This window comes from Schistocerca piceifrons, chromosome X, assembly GCF_021461385.2.
Source record: "Schistocerca piceifrons isolate TAMUIC-IGC-003096 chromosome X, iqSchPice1.1, whole genome shotgun sequence".
Classification (NCBI taxonomy): domain Eukaryota; kingdom Metazoa; phylum Arthropoda; class Insecta; order Orthoptera; family Acrididae; genus Schistocerca; species Schistocerca piceifrons.
The window spans coordinates 943547171-943566962 of record NC_060149.1 but is presented as its reverse complement, the minus strand read 5'-3'; positions in this window follow the sequence as shown (position 1 = coordinate 943566962).

Genomic DNA, 19792 nt, shown 5'->3' with positions numbered 1-19792 from the left:
TCGGAATTAAATTCAAAAAACACAATGCCGACTTAAGTACAAGAGGACTGACACTCTAACTATCTATGATTTGAACCTCTCTTGTGAGTCCAGTTTTAGATTCCGATGCTTCACTTTGGGTTTACTGTATCCCTTGGACCTTCTTATTGACGATGAAACAAAGAAATTGCATCCGAATTCAATACAAAAGGAACAATGCCGACTTAAGTAAAAGAGGACTGACACTCTCACTTTCTGTCATTTGAACCTCTCCTGTGAGTCCAGATTTAGTTTCCGATGCTTCACTTCAGGTTTACTGTAAACCTTGGACCTTCTTATTGACGATGAGACACAGAAAGTGCATCCGAATTTAATACAAATTTCACAATGCCGACTTAAGTACAAGAGGACTGACACTCTAACTGTCTATGTTTTGAACCTCTCCTGTGAGTACAGTTTTAGATTCCGATGCTTCACTTCAGGTTTACTGTATCCCTTGGACTTTCTTATTGACGATGAAACACAGAGTTTGCATCCCAATTTAATACAAGAAGCACAATGACGACTTAATTACAAGAGGACTGACACACTCACTTTCTATGTTTTGAACCTCTCCTGTAAGTCCAGTTTTAGATTCCGATGCTTCACTTCAGCTTTACTGTATACCTTGGACCTTCGTATTGACGATGAAACACAGAAAGTGCATCCGAATTTAATACAAATTGCACAATGCCGACTTAAGTAAAAGAGGACTGACACTCTCACTTTCAGTGATTTGAACCTTTCCTGTCAGTCCAGTTTTAGATTCCGATGCTTCACGTCGGGTTTACTGTATACCTTGCACCTTCTTATTGACGATGAAACACAGAAATTGCATCGGACTTTAATACAAAAGGCACAATGCCGACTTAAGTAAAAGACGACTGACACTCTCACTTTCTATGATTTGATCTTCTTGTGTGAGTCCAGTTTTAGATTCCATGCTTCACTTCAGGTTTACTGTATACCTTGCACCTTCTTATTGGCGATGAAACACAGAAATTGCATCCGAATTTAATACAAAAGGCACAATGCTTACTTAAGTACAAGAGGACTAACACTCTCACTTTCTGCGATTTGAACCTCTCCTGTGAGTCCAGTTTTAGATTCCGATGCTTCACTTCGGGTTTACTGTATACCTTGCACCTTCTTATTGACGATGAAACACAGAAATTGCATCGGAATTTAATACAAAATTCACAATGCCGACTTAAGTACAAGAGGACTGACACTCTTACTCTCTATGATTTGAACCTCTCTTGTGAGTCCAGTTTTAGATTCCGATGCTTCACTTCATGTTTACTGTATACCTTGCACCATCTTATGGATGATGAAACACAGAAATTGCATCCGAATTTAATACAAAAGGCACAATGCCGACTTAAGTAAAAGAGTACTGACACTCACTCTTTCTATGATTAGAACCTCTATTGTGAGTCCAGTTTTAGATTCCGAAGCTTCACTTCAGGTTTACTGTATCCCATGGACCTTCTTATTGACGATGAAACACAGAAATTGCATCCGAATTTAATACAAAATGCCCAATGCCGACTTAAGTACAAGAGGACTGACACTCTAACCTTCTATGATTTGAATGTCTCCTGTGAGTGCAGTTTTAGTTTCCGATGCTTCACTTCAGGTTTACTGTATCCCTTGGCCCTTCTTATTGACGATGAAACACAGAAATTGCATCCGAATTTAATACAAAAGGCACAATGCCGACTTAAGGACATGAGGACTGACACTCTCACTCTCTAAGATTTGAACGTCTCCTGTGAGTCCAGTTTTAGATTCCGATGCTTCACTTCAGGTTTACTGTATCCCTTGGACCTAATTATTGACGATGAAACACAGAAATTGCATCGGAATTTAATACAAAACGCACAATGCCGACTTAAGTAAAAGAAGACTGACAATCACTCTCTCTATGATTTTAACCTCTCCTGTGAGTTCAGTTTTAGATTCCGATGCTCCACTTCATGTTTACTGTATACCTTGCACCTTCTTATTGACGATGAAACACAGAAATTGCATCGGAATTTAATACAAAAGGCACAATGCCGACTTAAGTAAAAGAGGACTGACACTCTCACTTTCTATGATTTGAACCTCTCGTGTGAGTCCAGTTTTAGATTCCGATGCTTCTCTTCAGGTTTACTGTATACATTGCTCCTTCTTATTGGCGATGAAACATAGAAATTGCAACGGAATTAAATTCAAAAGGCACAATGCCGACTTAAGTACAAGAGGCATGACACTCTAACTTTCTAAGATTTGAACCTCTCCTGTGAGTCCTGTTTTAGATTCCGACGCTCACTTCAGGTTTACTGTATCCCTTGGAGTTCTTATTGACGATGAAACACAGAAATTGCTTTCGCATTTAATATAAAAGGCACATTACCGACTAAAGTACAGGAGGACTGACACTCTCGTTCTCTATGATTTGAACCTCCCCTGTGAGTCCAGTTTTAGATTCCGATGCTTCACTTCAGGTTTACTGTATACCTTGCACCTTCTTATTGACGATGAAACACAGAAGTTGAATCCGAATTTAATACAAAAGGCACAATGCCGACTTAAGTACAAGAGGACTGACACTCTACCTTTCTATGATTTGAACCTCTCCTGTGAGTCCAGTTTTAGATTCCGATGCTTTACTTCAGGCTTACTGTATCCCTTGGACCTTCTTATTGACGATGAAACACAGAAATTGCTTTCGCATTTAATATAAAAGGCACATTGCCGACTAAAGTACAGGAGGACTGACACTCTCACTTTCTATGATTTGAACCTCTCCTGTGGGTCCAGTTTTAGATTCCGATGCTTCTCTTCAGGATAACTGTATACATTGCTCCTTCTTATTGGCGATGAAACATAGAAATTGCATCGCAATTAAATTCAAAAGGCACAATGCCGACTTTAGTACAAGAGGACTGACACTCTAACTCTATGATTTGATCCTCTCCTGTGAGTCCTGTTTTAGATTCCGATGCTTCACTTCAAGTTTACTGTGTCCCTTGGACCTTCTTATTGACGATAAAACACAGAAACTGCTTCCGATTTAATATAAAAGGCACAATGCCGACTTAAGTACTAGAGGACTGACACTCTCACTTTCTATGATTTGAACCTCTCCCGTGAGTCCAGTTCTAGATTCCGATGCTTCGCTTCATTTTTACTGTATACCTGGCTCCGTCTTATTGACGGTGAAATACAGAAATTGCATCGGAATTAAATTCATAAGGCACAATACCGACTTAAGTACATGAGGACTGACACTCTAACTTTCTATGATTTGAACCTCTCCTGTGAGTCCAGTTTTAGATTCCGATGCTTCACTTTGGGTTTACTGTATCCCTTGGACCTTCTTATTGACGATGAAACAAAGAAATTCCATCCGAATTCAATACAAAAGGAACAATGCCAACTTAAGTAAAGGAGGACTGACACTCTCACTTTCTGTTATTTGAACCTCTCCTGTGAGTCCAGATTTAGATTCCGATGCTTCACTTCAGGTTTACTGTAAACCTTGGACCTTCTTATTGACGATGAGAGACAGAAAGTGCATCCGAATTTAATACAAATTTCACAATGCCGACTTAAGTACAAGAGGACTGACACTCTAACTGTCTATGTTTTGAACCTCTCCTGTGAGTACAGTTTTAGATTCCGATGCTTCACTTCAGGTTTACTGTATCCCTTGGACTTTCTTATTGACGATGAAACACAGAGTTTGCATCCCAATTTAATACAAAAAGCACAATGACGACTTAAGTACAAGAGGACTGACACTTTAACTTTCTATGATTTGAACCTCTGCTGTAAGTCCAGTATTAGATTCCGATGCTTCATTTCAGGTTTACTGTATCCCTTGGACCTTCTTATTGACGATGAAACACAGAAATTGCATCCGAATTTAATACAAAAGGCACAATGCCGACTTAAGTACAAGAGGACTGACACTCTCACTTTCTATGATTTGAACCTCTCCTGTAAGTCCAGTTTTAGATTCCAATGCTTCACTTCAGCTTTACTGTATACCTTGGACCTTCGTATTGACGATGAAACACAGAAAGTGCATCCGAATTTAATACAAAGGGCACAATGCCGACTTAAGTAAAAGAGGACTGACACTCTCACTTTCAGTGATTTGAACCTTTCCTGTCAGTCCAGTTTTAGATTCCGATGCTTCACTTCAGGCTTACTGTATACCTTGCACCTTCTTGTTGATGATGAAACACAGATATTGCATCGGAATTAAATTCAAAAGGCACGATGCACACTTAAGTACAGTAGGACTGACACTCTAACTTTCTAAGATTAGAATCTCTCCTGTGAGTCCAGTTTTAGATTCCGATGCTTCACTTCAATTTTTAATGTTTACCTTGCACCTCCTTATTGACGATTAAACACAGAAATTGCATCCGGATATAATACAAAAGGCACAATGCCGACTTAAGTACAAGAGGACTCACACTCTCACTTTCTGCGATTTGAACCTCTCCTGTGAGTCCAGTTTTAGATTCCGATGCTTCACGTCGGGTTTTCTGTTTACCTTGCACCTTCTTATTGACGATGAAACACAGAAATTGCATCCGAATTTAATACAAAAGGCACAATGCCGACTTAAGTAAAAGAGGACTGACACTCTCACTTTCTATGATTTGAACTTCTTGTGTGAGTCCAGTTTTAGATTCCATGCTTCACTTCAGGTTTACTGTATACCTTGCACCTTCTTATTGACGATGAAACACAGATATTGCATCCGAATTTAATACAAAAGGCACAATGCCGACTTAAGTATAAGAGGACTGACACTCTCACTTTCTGCGATTTGAACCTCTCCTGTGAGTCCAGTTTTAGATTCCGATGCTTCACTTCGGGTTTACTGTATACCTTGCACCTTCTTATTGACGATGAAACACAGAAATTGCATCAGAATTTAATACAAAAGGCACAACGACGACTTAAGTACAAGAGGACTGACACTCTCACTTTCTATGATTTGAACCTCTCCTGTGAGTCCAGTTTTAGATTCCGATGCTTCACATCATGTTTACTGTATACCTTGCACCATCTTATGGATGATGAAACACAGAAATTGCATCCGAATTTAATACAAAATGCACAATGCCGACTTAAGTACAAGTGGACTGACACTCTAACCTTCTATGGTTAAAATGTCTCCTGTGAGTCCAGTTTTAGTTTCCGATGCTTCACTTCAGGTTTACTGTATCCCTTGGCCCTTCTTATTGACGATGAAACACAGACAATGCATCCGAATTTAATACAAAAGGCACAATGCCGACTTAAGGACATGAGGACTGACACTCTCATTTTCTAAGATTTGAACGTCTCCTGTGAGTCCAGTTTTAGATTCCGATGCTTCACTTCAGGTTTACTGTATCCCTTGGACCTAATTATTGACGATGAAACACAGAAATTGCATCGGAATTTAATACAAAACGCACAACGCCGACTTAAGTAAAAGAAGACTGACAATCACTCTCTCTATGATTTTAACCTCTCCTGTGAGTTCAGTTTTAGATTCCGATGCTCCACTTCAAGTTTACTGTATACCTTGCACCTTCTTATTGACGATGAAACACAGAAATTGCATCGGAATTTAATACAAAAGGCACAATGCCGACTTAAGTAAAAGAGGACTGACACTCTCACTTTCTATGATTTGAACCTCTCGTGTGAGTCCAGTTTTAGATTCCGATGCTTCACTTCAGGTTTACTGTATCCCTTGGACCTTCGTATTGACGGCGAAACACAGAAATTGCATCCGAATTTAATGCAAAGGGCACAATGCCGACTTAGGTAAAAGAGGACTGACACTCTCACTTTCTGAGTTTTGAACCTCTCCTGTGAGTGCAGTTTTAGATTCCGATGCTTCACTTCAGGTCTACTGTATACCTTGGAGCTCCTTATTGACGATGAGACACTGAAATTGCATCCGAATTTAATACAAAAGGCACAAAGCCGACTTAAGTAAAAGAGGACTGACACTCTCACTATCTATGATTTGAACCTTTCCCGTGATTCCAGTTTTTGATTCCGATGCTTCACTTCTGGTTTACTGTATACCTTGCACCGTCTTATTGGCGATGAAACACAAAAATTGCATTGGAATTAAATTCAAAGGCACAATGCCGACCTAAGTTCAAAAGGACTGACACTCTAAATATCTATTATTTGAAGCTCTCCTGTGAGTCCAGTTTTAGATTCCGATGCTTCACTTCTGGTTTACTGTATCCCTTGGACCTTCTTATTGACGATGAAATACAGAAATTGCTTCCGAATTTAATACAAGAGGCACAATGCCTACTTAAGTACAAGAGGACTGACACTCACGTTTTCTTTGATTTGAACCTCTCCTGTGAGGCCAGTTTAGATTCCGATGCTTCACTTCAGGTTTACTGTATACCTTGCACCTTCTTATTGACGATGAAACACAGAAATTGCATCCGAATTTAATACAAAAGGCATAATGCCGACTTAAGTACCAGAGGACTGACACTCTCCCTTTCTATGATTGGAACCTCTCGTGTGAGTCCAGTTTTAGAATCCGATGCTTCACTTCAGGTTTACTGTATACCTTGCACCGTCTTATTGACGATGAAACACAGAAATTGCATCGGAATTAAATTCAAAAGGCACAATGCCGACTTAAGTACAAGAGGACTGACACTCTAACTTTCTATGATTTGAACCTCTCCTGTGAGTCCAGTTTTAGATTCCGATGCTTCACTTTGGGTTTACTGTATCCCTTGGACCTTCTTATTGACGATGAAACAAAGAAATTTCATCCGAATTCAATACAAAAGGAACAAGCCGACATAAGTAAAAGATGACTGACACTCTCACTTTCTGTCATTTGAACCTCTCCTGTGAGTCCAGTTTTACATTCCGATGCTTCACTTCAGGTTTACTGTAAACCTTGGACCTTCTTATTGACGATGAGACACAGAAATTGCATCAGAATTTAATACAAAATGCACAATGCCGACTTAAGTACAAGAGGACTGACACTCTAACTGTCTATGTTTTGAACCTCTCCTGTGAGTACAGTTTTAGATTCCGATGCTTCACTTCAGCTTTACTGTATACCTTGGACCTTCGTATTGACGATGAAACACAGAAAGTGCATCCAAATTTAATACAATGGGCTCAATGCCGACTTAAGTAAAAGAGGACTGACACTCTCACTTTCAGTGATTTGAACCTCTCCTGTCAGTCCAGTTTTAGATTCCGATGCTTCACTTCAGGCTTACTGTATACTTTGCACCTTCTTGTTGACGATGTAACACAGATATTGCATCGGAATTAAATTCAAAAGGCACGATGCCGACTTAAGTACAGTAGGACTGACACTCTAACTTTCTAAGATTAGAACCTTTCCAGTGAGTCCAGTTTTAGATTCCGATGCTTCACTTCAAGTTTTACTGTATACCTTGCACCTCCTTATTGACGATTAAACACAGAAATTGCATCCGAATATAATACAAAAGGCACAATGCCGACTTAAGTACAAGAGGACTCACACTCTCACTTTCTGCGTTTTGAACCTCTCCTGTGAGTCCAGTTTTAGATTCCGATGCTTCACTTCAGGTTTACTGTATACCTTGCACCTTCTTATTGACGATGAAACACAGAAATTGCATCGGAATTTAATACAAAAGGCATAATGCCGACTTAAGTAAAAGAGGACTGACACTCTCACTTTCTATGATTTGAACTTCTTGTGTGAGTCCAGTTTTAGATTCCATGCTTCACTTCAGGTTTACTGTATACCTTGCACCTTCTTATTGACGATGAAACACAGAAATTGCATCCGAATTTAATACAAAAGGCACAATGCCGACTTAAGTACAAGAGGACTGACACTCTAACTGTCTATGTTTTGAACCTCTCCTGAGAGTACAGTTTTAGATTCCGATGCTTCACTTCAGGTTTACTGTATCCCTTGGACTTTCTTATTGACGATGAAACACAGAGTTTGCATCCCAATTTAATACAAAAAGCACAATGACGACTTAAGTACAAGAGGACTGACACTTTAACTTTCTATGATTTGAACCTCTGCTGTAAGTCCAGTATTAGATACCGATGATTCATTTCAGGTTTACCGTATCATTTGGACCTTCTTATTGACGATGAAACACAGAAATTGCATCCGAATTTAATACAAAAGGCACAATGCCGACTTAAGTACAAGAGGACTGACACTCTCACTTTCTATGATTTGAACCTCTCCTGTAAGTCCAGTTTTAGATTCCGATGCTTCACTTCAGCTTTACTGTATATCTTGGGCCTTCGTATTGACGATGAAACAAAGAAAGTGCATTCGAATTTAATACAAAGGGCACAATGCCGACTTAAGTAAAAGAGGACTGACACTCTCACTTTCAGTGATTTGAACCTTTCCTGTCAGTCCAGTTTTAGATTCTGATGCTTCACTTCAGGCTTACTGTATACCTTGCACCTTCTTGTTGACGATGAAACACAGATATTGCATCGGAATTAAATTCAAAAGGCACGATGCCGACTTAAGTACAGTAGGACTGACACTCTAACTTTCTAAGATTAGAACCTCTCCCGTGAGTCCAGTTTTAGATTCCGAAGCTTCACTTCAAGTTTTACTGTATACCTTGCACCTCCTTATTGACGATTAAACACAGAAATTGCATCCGAATATAATACAAAAGGCACAATGCCGACTTAAGTACAAGAGGACTCACACTCTCACTTTCTGCGATTTGAACCTCTCCTGTGAGTCCAGTTTTAGATTCCGATGCTTCACGTCGGGTTTACTGTATACCTTGCACCTTCTTATTGACGATGATACACAGAAATTGCATCAGAATTTAATACAAAAGGCACAATGCCGACTTAAGTAAAAGAGGACTGACACTCTCACTTTCTATGATTTGAACTTCTTGTGTGAGTCCAGTTTTAGATTCCATGCTTCACTTCAGGTTTACTGTATACCTTGCACCTTCTTATTGACGATGAAACACAGAAATTGCATCCGAATTTAATACAAAAGGCACAATGCCGACTTAAGTACAAGAGGACTGACACTCTCACTTTCTGCGATTTGAACCTCTCCTGTGAGTCCAGTTTTAGATTCCGATGCTTCACTTCGGGTTTACTGTATACCTTGCACCTTCTTATTGACGGTGAAACACAGAAATTGCATCGGAATTTAATACAAAAGGCACAACGACGACTTAAGTACAAGAGGACTGACACTCTCACTTTCTATGATTTGAACCTCTCCTGTGAGTCCAGTTTTAGATTCCGATGCTTCACTTCATGTTTACTGTATACCTTGCACCATCTTATGGATGATGAAACACAGAAATTGCATCCGAATTTAATACAAAAGGCACAATGCCGACTTCAGTAAAAGAGTACTGACACTCTCTCTTTCTATGATTAGAACCTCTATTGTGAGTCCAGTTTTAGATTCCGAAGCTTCACTTCAGGTTTACTGTATCCCATGGTCCTTCTTATTGACGATGAAACACAGAAATTGCATCCGAATTTAATACAAAATGCACAATGCCGACTTAAGTACAAGAGGACTGACACTCTAACCTTCTATGATTTGAATGTCTCCTGTGAGTCCAGTTTTAGTTTCCGATGCTTCACTTCAGGTTTACTGTATCCCTTGGCCCTGCTTATTGACGATGAAACACAGAAATTGCATCCGAATTTAATACAAAAGGCACAATGCCGACTTAAGGACATGAGGACTGACACTCTCACTCTCTAAGATTTGAACATCTCCTGTGAGTCCAGTTTTGGATTCCGATGCTTCACTTCAGGTTTACTGTATCCCTTGGACCTAATTATTGACGATGAAACACAGAAATTGCATCGGAATTTAATACAAAACGCACAATGCCGACTTAAGTAAAAGAGGACTGACACTCTACCTTTCTATGATTTGAACCTCTCGTGTGAGTCCAGTTTTAGATTCCGATGCTTCTCTTCAGGTTTACTGTATGCATTGCTCCTTCTTATTGGCGATGAAACATAGAAATTGCAACGGAATTAAATTCAAAAGGCACAATGCCGACTTAAGTACAAGAGGCATGACACTCTAACTTTCTAAGATTTGAACCTCTCCTGTGAGTCCTGTTTTAGATTCCGATGCTCACTTCAGGTTTACTGTATCCCTTGGACTTCTTATTGACGATGAAACACAGAAATTGCTTTCGCATTTAATATAAAAGGCACATTGCCGACTAAAGTACAGGAGGACTGACACTCTCGTTCTCTATGATTTGAACCTCCCCTGTGAGTCCAGTTTTAGATTCCGATGCTTCACTTCAGGTTTACTGTATACCTTGCACCTTCTTACTGACGATGAAACACAGAAGTTGAATCCGAATTTAATACAAAAGGCACAATGCCGACTTAAGTACAAGAGGACTGACACTCTACCTTTCTATGATTTGAACCTCTCCTGTGAGTCCTGTTTTAGATTCCGATGCTTCACTTCAGGTTTACTGTATCCCTTGGACCTTCTTATTGACGATGAAACACAGAAATTGCTTTCGCATTTAATATAAAAGGCACATTGCCGACTAAAATACAGGAGGACTGACACTCTCACTTTCTATGATTTGAACCTCTCCTGTGGGTCCAGTTTTAGATTCCGATGCTTCTCTTCAGGTTAACTGTATACATTGCTCCTTCTTATTGGCGTTGAAACATAGAAATTGCATCGCAATTAAATTCAAAAGGCTCAATGCCGGCTTAAGTACAAGAGGACTGACACTCTAACTCTATGATTTGAACCTCTCCTGTGAGTCCTGTTTTAGATTCCGATGCTTCACTTCAATTTTTACTGTATACCTTGCACCTCCTTATTGACGATAAAACACAGAAACTGCTTCCGCATTTTATAAAAGGCACAATGCCGACTTAAGTACTAGAGGACTGACACTCTAACTTTCTATGATTTGAACCTCTCCCGTGAGTCCAGTTCTAGATTCCGATGCTTCGCTTCATCTTTACTGTATACCTGGCACCGTCTTATTGACGATGAAACACAGAAATTGCATCGGAATTAAATTCAAAAGGCACAATGCCGACTTAAGTACAAGAGGACTGACACTCTAACTTTCTATGATTTGAACCTCTCCTGTGAGTCCAGTTTTAGATTCCGATGCTTCACTTTGGGTTTACTGTATCCCTTGGACCTTCTTATTGACTCTGAAACAAAGTAATTGCATCCGAATTCAATACAAAAGGAACAATGCCAACTTAAGTAAAAGAGGACTGACACTCTCACTTTCTATGATTTAAACTTCTTGTGTGAGTCCAGTTTTAGATTCCATGCTTCACTTCAGGTTTACTGTATACCTTGCACCTTCTTATTGACGATGAAACACAGAAATTGCATCGGAATTTAATACAAAATGCACAATGCCGACCTAAGTACAAGAGGACTGACACTCTTACTCTCTATGATTTGAACCTCTCTTGTGAGTCCAGTTTTAGATTCCGATGCTTCACTTCATGTTTACTGTATACCTTGCACCATCTTATGGATGATGAAACACAGAAATTGCATCCGAATTTAATACAAAAGGCACAATGCCGACTTAAGTAAAAGAGTACTGACACTCTCTCTTTCTATGATTAGAACCTCTATTGTGAGTCCAGTTTTAGATTCCGAAGCTTCACTTCAGGTTTACTGTATCCCATGGACCTTCTTATTGACGATGAAACACAGAAATTGCATCCGAATTTAATACAAAATGCACAATGCCGACTTAAGTACAAGAGGACTGACACTCTAACCTTCTATGATTTGAATGTCTCCTGTGAGTCCAGTTTTAGTTTCCGATGCTTCACTTCAGGTTTACTGTATCCCTTGGCCCTTCTTATTGACGATGAAACACAGAAATTGCATCCGAATTTAATACAAAAGGCACAATGCCGACTTAAGGACATGAGGACTGACACTCTCACTCTCTAAGATTTGAACGTCTCCTGTGAGTCCAGTTTTAGATTCCGATGCTTCACTTCAGGTTTACTGTATCCCTTGGACCTAATTATTGACGATGAAACACAGAAATTGCATCGGAATTTAATACAAAACGCACAATGCAGACTTAAGTAAAAGAAGACTGACAATCACTCTCTATATGATTTTAACCTCTCCTGTGAGTTCAGTTTTAGATTCCGATGCTCCACTTCAAGTTTACTGTATACCTTGCACCTTCTTATTGACGATGAAATACAGAAATTGCATCGGAATTTAATACAAAAGGCACAATGCCGACTTAAGTAAAAGAGGACTGACACTCTCACTTTCTATGATTTGAACCTCTCGTGTGAGTCCAGTTTTAGATTCCGATGCTTCTCTTCAGGTTTACTGTATACATTGCTCCTTCTTATTGGCGATGAAACATAGAAATTGCAACGGAATTAAATTCAAAAGGCACAATGCCGACTTAAGTACAAGAGGCATGACACTCTAACTTTCTAAGATTTGAACCTCTCCTGTGAGTCCTGTTTTAGATTCCGACGCTCACTTCAGGTTTACTGTATCCCTTGGACTTCTTATTGACGATGAAACACAGAAATTGCTTTCGCATGTAATATAAAAGGCACATTGCCGACTAAAGTACAGAAGGACTGACACTCTTGTTCTCTATGATTTGACCTCCCCTGTGAGTCCAGTTTTAGATGCCGATGCTTCACCTCAGGTTTACTGTATACCTTGCACCTTCTTACTGACGATGAAACACAGAAGTTGAATCCGAATTTAATACAAAAGGCACAATGCCGACTTAAGTACAAGAGGACTGACACTCTACCTTTCTATGATTTGAACCTCTCCTGTGAGTCCAGTTTTAGATTCCGATGCTTCACTTCAGGTTTACTGTATCCCTTGGACCTTCTTATTGACGATGAAACACAGAAATTGCTTTCGCATTTAATATAAATGGCACATTGTCGACTAAAGTACAGGAGGACTGACACTCTCACTTTCTATGATTTGAACCTCTCCTGTGGGTCCAGTTTTAGATTCCGATGCTTCTCTTCAGGATAACAGTATACATTGCTCCTTCTTATTGGCGATGAAACATAGAAATTGCATCGCAATTAAATTCAAACGGCACAATGCCGACTTAAGTACAAGAGGACTGACACTCTAACTCTATGATTTGAACCTCTCCTGTGAGTTCTGTTTTAGATTCCGATGCTTCACTTCAAGTTTACTGTATCCCTTGGACCTTCTTATTGACGATAAAACACAGAAACTGTTTCCGATTTAATATAAAAGGCACAATGCCGACTTAAGTACTAGAGAACTGACACTCTCACTTTCTATGAATATAACCTCTCCCGTGAGTCCAGTTCTAGATTCCGATGCTTCGCTTCATTTTTACTGTATACCTGGCACCGTCTTATTGACGATGAAACACAGAAATTGCATCGGAATTAAATTCATAAGGCACAATGCCGACTTAAGTACAAGAGGACTGACACTCTAACTTTCTATGATTTGAACCTCTCCTGTGAGTCCAGTTTTAGATTCCGATGCTTCACTTTGGGTTTACTGTATCCCTTGGACCTTCTTATTGACTCTGAAACAAAGTAATTGCATCCGAATTCAATACAAAAGGAACAATGCCAACTTAAGTAAAAGAGGACTGACACTCTCACTTTCTGTCATTTGAACCTCTCCTGTGAGTCCAGATTTAGAATCCGATGCTTCACTTCAGGTTTACTGTAAACCTTGGACCTTCTTATTCACGATGAGACACAGAAAGTGCATCCGAATTTAATACAAATTTCACAATGCCGACTTAAGTACAAGAGGACTGACACTCTAACTGTTATGTTATGAACCTCTCCTGTGAGTACAGTTTTAGATTCCGATGCTTCACTTCAGGTTTACTGTATCCCTTGGACTTTCTTATTGACGATGAAACACAGAGTTTGCATCCCAATTTAATACAAAAAGCACAATGACGACTTAAGTACAAGAGGACTGACACTTTAACTTTCTATGATTTGAACCTCTGCTGTAAGTCCAGTATTAGATTCCGATGCTTCATTTCAGGTTTACTGTATCCCTTGGACGTTCTTATTGACGATGAAACACAGAAATTGCATCCGAATTTAATACAAAAGGCACAACGCCGACTTAAGTACAAGAGGACTGACACTCTCATTTTCTATGATTTGAACCTCTCCTGTAAGTCCAGTTTTAGATTCCGATGCTTCACTTCAGCTTTACTGAATACCTTGAACCTAAGTATTGACGATGAAACACAGAAAGTGCATCCGAATTTAATACAAAGGGCACAATGCCGACTTAAGTAAAAGAGGACTGACACTCTCACTTTCAGTGATTTGAACCTTTCCTGTCAGTCCAGTTTTAGATTCCGATGCTTCACTTCAGGCTTACTGTATACCTTGCACCTTCTTGTTGACGATGAAACACAGATATTGCATCGGAATTAAATTTAAAAGGCACGATGCTGACTTAAGTACAGTAGGACTGACACTCTAACTTTCTAAGATTAGAACCTCTCCTGTGAGTCCAGTTTTAGATTCCGATGCTTCACTTCAATTTTTACTGTATACCTTGCACCTCCTTATTGACGATTAAACACAGATATTGCATCCGAATATAATACAAAAGGCACAATGCCGACTTAAGTACAAGAGGACTCACACTCTCACTTTCTGCGATTTGAACCTCTCCTGTGAGTCCAGTTTTAGTTTCCGATGCTTCACGTCGGGTTTACTGTATACCTTGCACCTTCTTATTGACGATGAAACACAGAAATTGCATCGGAATTTAATACAAAAGGCACAATGCCGACTTAAGTAAAAGAGGACTGACACTCTCACTTTCTATGATTTCAACTTCTTGTGTGAGTCCAGTTTTAGATTCCATGCTTCACTTAAGGTTTACTGTATACCTTGCACCTTCTTATTGACGATGAAACACAGAAATTGCATCCGAATTTAATACAAAAGGCACAATGCCGACTTAAGTAAAAGAGGACTGACACTCTCTCTTTCTATGATTAGAACCTCTATTGTGAGCCCAGTTTTAGATTCCGAAGCTTCACTTCAGGTTTACTGTATCCCATGGACCTTCTTATTGACGATGAAACACAGAAATTGCATCCGAATTTAATACAAACTGCACAATGCCGACTTAAGTACAAGAGGACTGACACTCTAACCTTCTATGATTTGAATGTCTCCTGTGAGTCCAGTTTTAGTTTCCGATGCCTCACTTTTGGTTTACTGTATCCCTTGGCCCTTCTTATTGACGATGAAACACAGAAAATGCATCCGAATTTAATACAAAAGGCACAATGCCGACTTAAGGACATGAGGACTGACACTCTCATTTTCTAAGATTTGAACGTCTCCTGTGAGTCCAGTTTTAGATTCCGATGCTTCACTTCAGGTTTACTGTATCCCTTGGACCTAATTATTGACGATGAAACACAGAAATTGCATCGGAATTTAATACAAAACGCACAACGCCGACTTAAGTAAAAGAAGACTGACAATCACTCTCTCTATGATTTTAACCTCTCCTGTGAGTTCAGTTCTAGATTCCGATGCTCCACTTCAAGTTTACTGTATACCTTGCACCTACTTATTGACGATGAAACACAGAAATTGCATCGGAATCTAATACAAAAGGCACAATGCCGACTTAAGTAAAAGAGGACTGACACTCTCACTTTCTATGATTTGAACCTCTCCTGTGAGTCCAGTTTTAGATTCCGATGCTTCACTTCATGTTTACTGTATACCTTGCACCATCTTATGGATGATGAAACACAGAAATTGCATCCGAATTTAATACAAAAGGCACAATGCCGACTTAAGTAAAAGAGTACTGACACTCTCTCTTTCTATGATTAGAACCTCTATTGTGAGCCCAGTTTTAGATTCCGAAGCTTCACTTCAGGTTTACTGTATCCCATGGACCTTCTTATTGACGATGAAACACAGAAATTGCATCCGAATTTAATACAAACTGCACAATGCCGACTTAAGTACAAGAGGACTGACACTCTAACCTTCTATGATTTGAATGTCTCCTGTGAGTCCAGTTTTAGTTTCCGATGCCTCACTTCTGCTTTACTGTATCCCTTGGCCCTTCTTATTGACGATGAAACACAGAAAATGCATCCGAATTTAATACAAAAGGCACAATGCCGACTTAAGGACATGAGGACTGACACTCTCATTTTCTAAGATTTGAACGTCTCCTGTGAGTCCAGTTTTAGATTCCGATGCTTCACTTCAGGTTTACTGTATCCCTTGGACCTAATTATTGACGATGAAACACAGAAATTGCATCGGAATTTAATACAAAACGCACAACGCCGACTTAAGTAAAAGAAGACTGACAATCACTCTCTCTATGATTTTAACCTCTCCTGTGAGTTCAGTTCTAGATTCCGATGCTCCACTTCAAGTTTACTGTATACCTTGCACCTTCTTATTGACGATGAAACACAGATATTGCATCGGAATTTAATACAAAAGGCACAATGCCGACTTAAGTAAAAGAGGACTGACACTCTCACTTTCTATGATTTGAACCTCTCGTGTGAGTCCAGTTTTAGATTCCGATGCTTCACTTCAGGTTTACTGTATCCCTTGGGCCTTCGTATTGACGACGAAACACAGAAATTGCATCCGAATTTAATGCAAAGGGCACAATGCCGACTTAGGTAAAAGAGGACTGACACTCTCACTTTCTGAGTTTTGAACCTCTCCTGTGAGTGCAGTTTTAGATTCCGATGCTTCACTTCAGGTCTACTGTATACCTTGGACGTTCTTATTGACGATGAGACACTGAAATTGCATCCGAATTTAATACAAAAGGCACAAAGCCGACTTAAGTAAAAGAGGACTGACACTCTCACTATCTATGAATTGAACCTTTCCCGTGATTCCAGTTTTTGATTCCGATGCTTCACTTCAGGTTTACTGTATACCTTGCACCGTCTTATTGGCGATGAAACACAAAAATTGCATTGGAATTAAATTCAAAGGCACAATGCCGACTTAAGTTCAAAAGGACTGACACTCTAAATATCTATTATTTGAAGCTATCCTGTGAGTCCAGTTTTAGATTCCGATGCTTCACTTCTGGTTTACTGTATCCCTTGGACCTTCTTATTGACGATTAAATACAGATATTGCTTCCGAATTTAATACAAAAGGCACAATGCCTACTTAAGTACAAGAGGACTGACACTCACGTTTTCTTTGATTTGAACCTCTCCTGTGAGTCCTGTTTAGATTCCGATGCTTCACTTCAGGTTTACTGTATACCTTGCACCTTCTTATTGACGATGAAACACAGAAATTGCATCCGAATTTAATACAAAAGGCATAGTGCCGACTTAAGTACCAGAGGACTGACACTCTCCGTTTCTATGATTGGAACCTCTCCTGTGAGTCCAGTTTTAGATTCCGATGCTTCACTTCAAGTTTACTGTATCCCTTGGACCTTCTTATTGACGATGAAACACAGAAACTGCTTCCGCATTTAATATAAAAGGCACAATGCCGACTTAAGTACTAGAGGACTGACACTCTCACTTTCTATGATTTGAACCTCTCCCGTGAGTCCAGTTCTAGATTCCGATGCTTCGCTTCATTTTTACTGTATACTTGGCACCGTCTTATTGACGATGAAACACAGAAATTGCATCGGAATTAAATTCAAAAGGCACAATGCCGACTTAAGTACAAGAGGACTGACACTCTAACTTTCTATGATTTGAACCTCTCCTGTGAGTCCAGTTTTAGATTCCGATGCTTCACTTTGGGTTTACTGTATCCCTTGGACCTTCTTATTGACGATGAAACAAAGAAATTGCATCCGAATTCAATACAAAAGGAACAATGCCGACATAAGTAAAAGATGACTGACACTCTCACTTTCTGTCATTTGAACCTCTCCTGTGAGTCCAGTTTTACATTCCGATGCTTCACTTCAGGTTTACTGTAAACCTTGGACCTTCTTATTGACGATGAGACACAGAAATTGCATCAGAATTTAATACAAAATGCACAATGCCGACTTAAGTACAAGAGGACTAACACTCTAAATGTCTATGTTTTGAACCTCTCCTGTGAGTACAGTTTTAGATTCCGATGCTTCACTTCAGGTTTACTGTATCCCTTGGACCTTCTTATTGACGATGAAACACAGAAATTGCATCCGAATTTAATACAAAAGGCACAATGCCGACTTAAGTACAAGAGGACTGACACTCCCACTTTCTATGATTTGAACCTCTCCTGTAAGTCCAGTTTTAGATTCCGATGCTTCACTTCAGCTTTACTGTATACCTTGGACCTTCGTATTGACGATGAAACACAGAAAGTGCATCCAAATTTAATACAATGGGCTCAGTGCCGACTTAAGTAAAAGAGGACTGACACTCTCACTTTCAGTGATTTGAACCTCTCCTGTCAGTCCAGTTTTAGATTCCGATGCTTCACTTCAGGCTTACTGTATACTTTGCACCTTCTTGTTGACGATGAAACACAGATATTGCATCGGAATTAAATTCAAAAGGCACGATGCCGACTTAAGTACAGTAGGATTGACACTCTAACTTTCTAAGATTAGAACCTCTCCAGTGAGTCCAGTTTTAGATTCCGATGCTTCACTTCAAGTTTTACTGTATACCTTGCACCTCCTTATTGACGATTAAACACAGATATTGCATCCGAATATAATACAAAATGCACAATGCCGACTTAAGTACAAGAGGACTCACACTCTCACTTTCTGCGATTTGAACCTCTCCTGTGAGTCCAGTTTTAGATTCCGATGCTTCACTTCAGGTTTATTGTATACCTTGCACCTTCTTATTGACGATGAAACACAGAAATTGCATCGGAATTTAATACAAAAGGCACAATGCCGACTTAAGTAAAAGAGGACTGACACTCTCACTTTCTATGATTTGAACTTCTAGTGTGAGTCCAGTTTTAGATTCCATGCTTCACTTCAGGTTTACTGTATACGTTGCACCTTCATATTGACGATGAAACACAGAAATTGCATCCGAATTTAATACAAAAGGCACAATGCCGACTTAAGTACAAGAGGACTGACACTCTCACTTTCTGCGATTTGAACCTCTCCTGTGAGTCCAGTTTTAGATTCCGATGCTTCACTTCGGGTTTACTGTATACCTTGCACCTTCTTATTGACGATGAAACACAGAAATTGCATCGGAATTTAATACAAAAGGCACAATGACGACTTAAGTACAAGAGGACTGACACTCTCACTTTCTATGATTTGAACCTCTCCTGTGAGTCCAGTTTTAGATTCCGATGATTCTCTTCAGGTTTACTGTATACCTTGTACCTTCTTCTTGACGATGAAACACAGAAATTGCATCGGAATTTAATACAAAATTCACAATGCCGACTTAAGTACAAGAGGACTGACACTCTAAATTTCTATGATTTGAATGTCTCCTGTGAGTCCAGTTTTAGTTTCCGATGCTTCACTTCAGGTTTACTGTATCCCTTGGCCCTTCTTATTGACGATGAAACACAGAAATTGCATCCGAATTTAATACAAAAGGCACAATGCCGACTTAAGGACATGAGGACTGACACTCTCACTTTCTAAGATTTGAACGTCTCCTGTGAGTCCAGTTTTAGATTCCGATGCTTCACTTCAGGTTTACTGTATCCCTTGGACCTAATTATTGAC